The sequence below is a fragment of the Dama dama genome, chromosome X (assembly GCF_033118175.1).
Source record: "Dama dama isolate Ldn47 chromosome X, ASM3311817v1, whole genome shotgun sequence".
In the NCBI taxonomy this organism is placed as follows: domain Eukaryota; kingdom Metazoa; phylum Chordata; class Mammalia; order Artiodactyla; family Cervidae; genus Dama; species Dama dama.
The window spans coordinates 125,578,286-125,587,690 of record NC_083714.1 but is presented as its reverse complement, the minus strand read 5'-3'; positions in this window follow the sequence as shown (position 1 = coordinate 125,587,690).

Here is a 9,405-nt window from a genome sequence, read left to right as displayed (position 1 = left end):
AATTTCCTTTACCCCTAAATATTTCAGTATTAATATGTATTATATGAATGAGGAGAGAATGAGTGCATGATAGTATTTGGGGACTGAAGGATATATAAGAACTCTGTATTACCCATGCAATTCATTTGAATATCTGAGTCTACATCAAAATATTTATTAAAATAAAATTTTAACTATACCAAGTATAAAAATGTGTGATAACATATCATGGAAGGACTTCCCTGGTGGCCCAGTGGCTAAGACTTCATACTCCCAGTGCAGGGTGCCCAGGTTTGATCCCTGGTTGGGGAACTAGATCCCACTTGCTTCAACCTAGAGTGCCTATGCATCAAAGAACCAGAGTGCTGCAACTAAGACCCAGTACAGGCAAATAAACAAATAAAATTAGTATTTAAAATATATCTTGGAAATTCAGAGATAAGATATATTCAAACCCTGATGGCTCAGCTAGTAAAGAATCCCCCTGCAATGAGGGAGACCTGGGTTAGATCCCCGGGTTGGGAAGGTCCCTTGGAGAAGGGAATGTCTACCCACTCCAGTAATCTGGCCTGGAGAATTCCATGGACTGTATAGTCCATGGGATTGCAAAGAGTAGGACATGACTGAGTGATTTTCACTTTCACATTCCACCCTAAAAGGCAGAGTTTTTAAATTAAGTCCTTCAATAAATATTTTTTCCTTCAATAAATATTTATTTTGTATTTATCATGTGCCACATCCACTTCTATGTTAGAAACATAACTGAAAAAATATAAAAACCCTCAGTCTTTATGAAACTTGCAATTTGTGAGAGCTTAGATCTTATGGACATTCTGGAATGTGAAGTCAAATGGGCTTTAGGAAGCATCACTACAAACAAAGCTAGTGGAGGTGATGGAATTCCAGTTGAGCTATTCCAGATCCTAAAAGATGGTGCTGTGAAAGTGCTTCACTCAATATGCCAGCAAATTTAGAAAACTCAGCAATGGCCACAGGACTGGAAAAGGTCAGTTCTCATTCCAGTCCAAAGAAGGGCAATGCCAAACAATGTTCAAACTACCACATGATTTCATTCATCTCACACGCTGGTAAAGTAATGTTCAAAATTCTCCAAGCCAGGCTTCAACATTATGTGAACCATAAACTTCCAGATTTTCAAGCTAGATTTAGAAAAGGCAGAGGAACCAGAGATCAAATTGCTAACATCCGCTGGATCATCAAGAAGGCAATAGAGTTCCAGAAAAATATCTACTTCTGCTTTATTGACTATGCCAAAGTCTTTGACTGTGTGAATCACAACAAACTGTGGACAATTCTTCAAGAGATGGGAATACCAGGCTACCTTACTTGCCTCCTGAGAAATCTGCATGCAGGTCAAGAAGCAATAGTTAGAACTGGACGTGGAACAACAGACTGGTTCCAAATAGGATAAGGAGTACGTCAAGGCTGTATATTGTCACCCTGCTTGTTTAACTTATATGCAGAGTACATCATGAGAAACGCTGGGCTGGAAGAAGCACAAGCTGGAGTCAAGATTGCCAGTAGAAATATCAATAACCTCAGATATACAGATGACACCACCCTTATGGCAGAAAGTGAAGAGGAACTAAAAAGCCTCTTGATGAAAGTGAAAGAGGAGAGTGAAAAAGTTGGCTTAAAACTCAACATTCAGAAAACTAAGATCATGGCATCTGGTCCCATCACTTCATGGCAAATAGACAAACAAACAATGGAAACAGTGAGAGACTTTATTTTCTTGGGCTCCAAGATCACTGCAGATGGTGACTGCAGCCATGAAATTAAAAGATGCTTGCTCCTTGGAAGAAAAGTTATGACCAACCTAGACAGCACATTAAAAAAGAGACGTTACTTTGCAGACAAAGTTCCATCTAGTCCAAATTATGGTTTTTCCAGTGTCATGCACAGCTGTGAGAGTTGGACTACAAATAAAGCTGAGTGCCCAAGAATTGTGGTGTTGGAAAAGTTTCTTGAGAGTCCCTTATACTGCAAGGAGATCAAACCAGTCCATCCTAAAGGAAACTGGTCCTGAATATTCACTGGAAGGACTGATGCTGAAGCTGAAACTCCAATTGGTCGCCTGATGCAAAGAACTGACTCCTTGGAAAAGACCCTGATGCTGGGAAGATTGAAGGCAGGAGGAGAAGGGGATGACAGAGGATGAGATGGTTGGATGACATCACCAACTTGAGGGACATTGAGTTTGAGCAAGCTACGGGAGTTGGTGAAGGACAGGAAAGCCTGGCGTGCTGCAGTCCATGGGGTCGCAAAGAGTTGGATACGACTGAGTGACTGAACTGAACTGACTGAGATCTCATGGTGTCAGTAAACTGGGCAAGTCATTTATCCAAGAGAATAAAATCCCAAGTTCTTAGTCACATCTTCAGCAGTGTGAAGTATTCTCCCAATAAAGGTAACTGAAACAATGCTTTGACCTGAATATTTATCCTTAACCCAACTCCCACAGTTATGATGCATATTTGAATCATTCAAAAGATTTCTGGAAAACTAAATTTCGATCATTTTTTTAAATGAAAGTTAGAGTATATGCTGTATCGTGTTTTTTTCTGCCTTGCATCAGATAGCTAACTCCCAAATGCATTTGTTTCTCATTCTGCAATGTACTTTGTATTTGGAGGATTTTTAAAATTCTCAATGTTATTATTAGTTTAGTATTATTATAGTTTTATTATTATTACTACCTTTCATTGTGAAAAAATTCTGTCATTCATCATGTATATCTACTTTTCTAAGAAAAACCGAACTTAATGCAAATATAACTTTTAAAATGTGTTTGGGGGTAAAGTCATTGCTAGGTATGGGGGAAGAGTCTATACCAGTGGTAGAGATGGCTCAGAAAAGAAAGCGTGAGGGACTTCCCTGTCAGTCCAGCGGTTAAGACTCTGCACTCCCACTGCAGGGGGCACAGGTTCGATCCCTGGTCAGGGAACTAAGATCCTGCATGTTGCCAAAAAATAGAAAAAAGTGTGAAACAAAGGAAATGGTAATAAATGGTTTTTCAAAGGCCAATCATATCATTGAAAAGTCAGTTGCATGAAGAACAAAGAACCATGGACAGTGGGCTCTACAGGAAATAAAAAATGCTATGTGATTCCTACCAGGGTATGCTGAGACTTTAGTGCCTTCCTTGCACAGCAGATGGAGGAGGGGAAGCTATTGCATCTAAACACAGACACAAAGCATCTAACAGATGACAGACAGCGCAGATGCGTGTATTCAGGGATCACTGTGATGGGGTTCCAATTTCCCTAGAAGGAAACATGCAACTTTCCACTGTGGACACAGAGGCGGATGCCATTTCTCTGTTCATGTCAATGTTGCCCACGTGACAGAAATCTATCTACATCCTCTAGGTGACAAAGGAATCATCGTCACCACCATAGCCTTTACCCTCACAATCATTGCCAAGATGTGGGAGAGATTTATGTGAAAGTCACTGTTTTCAGCACTTTACAGGCAGATCTTTCTATTACAAAGCTGAGGAGAACACCATCTTCAATGTTAAACAAAGGACTTGGAGTTGCAGAGAAGTTAAGTAATTTACCAGTGTCCAACACCTCCTGAGTGTCACAGTCAGGGGCCAAATGTAGGCACCTAAGAGAGGTATAAGTAAATAGAAGAACATTTCCTTGTACACACCACCTCCCTATCAATCTGTACTGAGGGTATCACAGGAAGCAAGCCAAGAGAACCTCTGAACCATTGATCTGGAATCCTCGCACCCCAAGCCCCGAGACAGCCCTACCTATGAGTTTCATGTTACATGAGATAGAAATTTGCTTGTCTTCCTTTATTTGCATCTGACGCATATGCAGCTGAAGAAAATTACTCTTCCTGCATTTCTCTTGTCATACTGTCTTGGATTCCCTCATCTTCTACTTCTTTGCAGAACTGGAAATGTATAAGTGGTTTGGACATCCAGTCAGGGTTGCTGAGACTAATTTTGATTCCTTGTTCCTGCCTCAATTTCCTGGAATATTAATAGCTTATATTAACATTTTATGGCATTGGAGAGTGTTCTTCACTTATGATCACACCACCTCTGCCACGTCCATTCTCCACATGCATGCTACACTCTCTAAGACCACGTGCATGGTTCCCTTTCAGTACGATCATTATTCCTCTCTTATTTTATTCTCTGCAACACTAAGATTTTACAATATTTTATCATTCTACTGGCAAATCTTGAAAAATGAGAAACTCCTCTGAGTGAGAGCATATGAAGTTTTAATGCTTTTTAAATTTTTATTTTATTTTGATTTCTTGGCTGACATTATCTTACTGGGTTTTATTATAGATTTTAGTCTTATTCAGTGATGACACACATTTCAGTGGAGAGACTTCTCATTGCAGAATCTTAGTTAATACAGAAACTTGCCATACAGTTAATTAAAGGATTACAAAAATGTGCATGCTTCTTATGGGTCACTAACTTCTTCAGGTTTCCTTATAAACACATAAAACATTTACAGACAGATCTTTCAAAGAAGGATTCTGGTTGTGGGGGAGATTTTTTTCCCCTTAACCTTTACAGCATCTTACAAACATATAATTTTCTACACTTGGCAAACAAAGTAGAAATGTACAGCTTGTTACGTAAATAGTAGTGTCAAGCCAGACAACTCTGTGACTTTTAAAGCAAAAATCACACCACCTACCTACTACTAATACCTTATAAGTAAAAAAAAGGAAGACTTTTTCACATTAAACATTCAAAAGAACACTGAAAATTAATATCAAATTATTTATGAAGAAAAGTATGTATTGATAACTCAAACCCTGAGAAATTAGCACTTCTGAGAAATGCAACCTTCAAACTATTTTCTCTTCTCAAAACTTCATTTCGACAAAGATAATGACTAGCTTGATTCTTCTCTCCAAAGTGAATTCTAATAACATAATGGTTATATACTGAGGTTACACCAGCTATTTGAAATGCTAAGCCCAAGTTACAGACACTATTATACCATGCCTCAACCAAAGGGTATTTACAACTTCTTGCCTGATTTTTAAATGACTGTAGCCTTTCTGATCTCCCTGTGAGAGTTTCAAACATTTATTATAGAATAAGAGATGGAAAGTCAGTGTTCCTCAGTTCTTTCCAGCACAGTATGATTTGAGTCAGTGGTTTTCAAAGTGTGGCCCCCAGACAGCATCATCAGTGTTTTCTGGAAACTGGTTAGAGACAGAAATTCTCTGACCCCGTACCTCTGATCTACTCAATTTGAAACTCTGAAGGATGGAGCCCAGAAACTTGTATTTTAACAAGCCTTCCAGGGCATTACAATGCACCTTCAAATTTGAGTACCTCTGATAGTAGACAACTTAATTAGTCCTTGTCTGTTGTTTGAATTCCAAATCTATTTAACTCTGGAAAGCTGTTAGAAATCTGTAGTCTGCATTCAACTTGAGGTTTTGCTGACTAGTTAGATTTTGATTATAGTTTATTGAGTTTTAGAGTTCTCTTAGTAAATGCCATTCCAGTCCTTAATTACTGCTATTATTTAACTGCTTTTTATAACTGCCAACAAGAATTAGCCTCAAAATTTCCTTCTAGAACTTTTAAATTATCCATATGTTGTGAAATCACTCCACACAAATGAACTATGCACACAGTAGATCAATCTGCCTTTTCTTCCTATTGCCTATTTATTGAAGGCAAGATCATTTGCAATTTTTCTACAAGAAATAGCTCAAAACTGCATTGCATTACAAGAGTTACTTTTCTTTTGCTTGTCACCATCTTCCTAACAACCCAACAGTACAAGGTCTGGAGTGATGCTACCACATTCTGAACTTCTTCCAGGATACCCACTTGAGCTCTGAACAGTTAATTATTTTTAGCAAGTTTTGCTCCCTGATTTCAGTCTATATTGTGCTACATCCTGAGTCCCACATATTTTCATTGAATTACTAGTTTTAACATTATAGGCATTGATTTTACTTTTCCTGGAATGACTGGATCATAGTAACAGTTTATGAGTGTGAAACTGAGGACAAGTCACCACTCCAAGTCACAGATTAATATAGTCATATCTATTGAATTTAGGCATGTTTATTTTCTTAAGAGAGCTCAAAATCAACTATGTATAGATTCACTAGGTTAATATACTTTACTTCCTATAGCAGACTTCCACCTCCACCAACAGGTACTTACTAGTAAGGAGTGCCATGTGTTTCAAAACCAGACTCTCTATATTTTCTTTCGTCTCCATATTCTGAATAAATGAGGAGTCAAAAGAATACCAGCCTTGGAGTCCAAATATCTGACTGGTCATTCATATTATAATATGCATGTTAGCGTACACACACATTTAAATCACTGCTTATGAAAGAATTTAAGAAAAAAATAACAAAAATTGGAATTGACAAGATAATCATGAGGATGCTGATAGAGTCTGTAAATATTTTTTTTAAGATTTACCTTCAAGGTTATCACACACTTCTTAATCAAATAAGGTGGAGGGATGCTATCAAATAAACTGGCTAGGAGTCATTCAGTTAACTTACACTTAACTCAATTATACCTGCATTTCTAGTGAACACTAAAATGACTTGTGTTACTGTTGTTAATAAAAGACGGAACACTTTTGATTTGAAATGTAATGGAGCTAACTTTTCAAGAGCAGGTAAAAAAAAAAAAGAGCAGGTAAATACAAAATAAAACATGTTTATGTATTAAATTTTCAAAAGTGACATGCACACAAGAATAACATATATTCCATATCAAAAGCCTCAAATTTAGGAGCAAAGGGTCCTTTTATATTATTTTAGTTTTCAAGCACTTTTTACTTTTCTCAAACATATCCTTACACATTTACTTATCACTTACATGATTCTCTCACCCAGTATTTATTATTGGTCCTTAAAAACTGAATATGAATTCCATGTGTAGGTCTAACTAATCATCACTAATTAAAAATAGAATAAAAACAGGGGGAAAAACTCACTTGGGGAAGATTAAACCAATAAAAACACAAAGAACAACAGTTCAGTACTGTCTTAATAGTGTTACCATGATGCTATGTTTTTTTCTGCTTTTGTTTTAAAATGAGAGGACATTGGGAGGAGGGTAAATTAAGAGTAGGCTTTCCTGAGGCTCAGTGGTAAAGAATCTGCTTGACAATGCAGGAGACCGGGGTTCGATCCCTGAGTTGGGAAGATCTCCTGGAGGAGGGCATAGCAACCCACTCCAGTATTCTTACCTAGAACATCTCATGGACAGAGGAGCCTGGCGGGCTACAGTCTATGGGGTCACACATGGGGACAGACACAACTGAGCATCTAAATGGCAACGACAAATTTAGGAGTATGGGGTTAACAGATGCATGCTATAAAACAGATTAACAACAAGGACCTATTATATAATATATATATTATAGCACAGGGATGTATATTCATTATCTTATAATTATAATGAAAAAGATGAAAAAAGAATATTAATATATGCTTATATATGCATAACTGAATCAATTTGCTGTACATCTGAAACTAACCAAAAAGAGATTAAAATTTTCTTTAATGAAAAGAAAAGTAAATAATCCAAAAGAAAACCTATTCCATGTCAAATAGATGATTTTTTTAGATAGGAGTTATCACATCCTGAAAGAGTTCTCTAACCTTAATAAATACATAATGGAAAACACAAAGGCTGAAGTTATATATATTTTAACCATGCTTCATTCAATTCAGACAACATTGATCAATTCCCTGATCTCTATGTTATTTTTACATTATCAAGATTTATAAATTTTATATTCTTTTCTGAAACTATAACTCCCACAATTTGGTATTAACTCTAATACAAAGTGATTTCATAATGTTCTTCATTATATCCACTCCTTTCTAAGAATGTTCATTTAAATTTTTTTTCAACTGTCTGTATTTCAATAGCATAATGAGATGCAAATTACTTCTTCTCCTTCCCCACCAAATACAAGAAGATTTTATAGGCTCTCTACTCCTTATTCTTTTATAATTGAAATGGCTGCTTGATACTGCAATGGTTCCTAATACTTGGCAATACATTTTTCAGCTACATTTTCCTTCAGAAATGTATAGCCATTGGTCTGAATTTTTAATCTTCAAGGCTATTTAATTTTTCTGCCCAGATGACTAAGGAATTATTTTGTATGCTTCCATTTCAATAATTTACCAGGATATGTGTTTCCCAGTGCTTTTCCCAAACTTGGATTGTTCTTTCATTACAGGGAATTTGTTTTGAAATCCTTGTTAGTTGGGATTCTCTATTTTGGTATACAAATTATTTTTATTTTGAATCATAGTTGTCTATCCTCTACTAGTTTTTCTCTAATTGTTGCAACCTGTTTGTAGTTTTAACTGCATTGACTGATTTTTTCAGCCATCCCTCCCATGTTGGTAATTCCATTTTCAGTTTTATCATTTTTTGTCATCCCCTCTAGGATATTTACTCTTTTTAAAATAATTTTTTGCACAGCTGTGTCATTTTCAGGTGTACAACAAAGTGACTCAGTTATAAATATATATATGTAAAATTTATACATATATATATTATAATATATACTTTTTCAGATTCTATTCCATTATACATTATTATAAGATAGTGAATATCATTCCCTGTGATATGTAGGTCCTTGTTGGTTACCTCTTTTATATATAGTAGTGTGTATATGTTAATAGGATTTTGTTGTTGTTTTAGTCACTAAGTCAGGTTCAACTCTTGTGACCCCATGGACTGTAGCCCACCAGGCTTCTTTGTCCATGGGATTTTTCAGGCAGTATTACTGGAGTGGGTTGCCAGTTCCTCCTCCAGGGGATCTTCCCAACCCAGGGATTACACCCACATCTCCTGCATTGGCAGGCAGATTCTTTACCACTGAGCCATCTGGGATTTATTCTTAATTTATCTGTTCTAAATGGTATTGGTTTGGTCCTCAAGAAGTTATTTTTTATGATCTGCAATCTCCATTTTAATCACATATTATTTAATCATCTCATTTCTGAGCTCTAATTTTATTGACAATACATGCAATATTTTCTAGTGAAAAGCACATGTGGGGAATTCTCTTGCTTGGGTTACGTATTATTCTAAATTGGATAATTTATCTTTTATATCATCTTTCTTCCTTCCTTTTCCCCTCGTTATTGTATTGTTTCTTTTTGGTGCTTAGAAACCTCTCTGTAGGTCTGTTTTATCTGATATTGTATAGATGACTCCTTGACTCAGTTCTCACCATGCCAGAGACATGTCTATTTCATTCTGTGCTGCTGCAGTTTCAAGACATGTTATATCTGGCATTACTACTCCCTTACCCCTCACTTCTGCTCCCATAACATGAGGTCATAGAAGAGAAAGGAAAGTTTCTTTCAGGTAGTGATTTGTTTTTCTTAAAATTTCTTAGACTC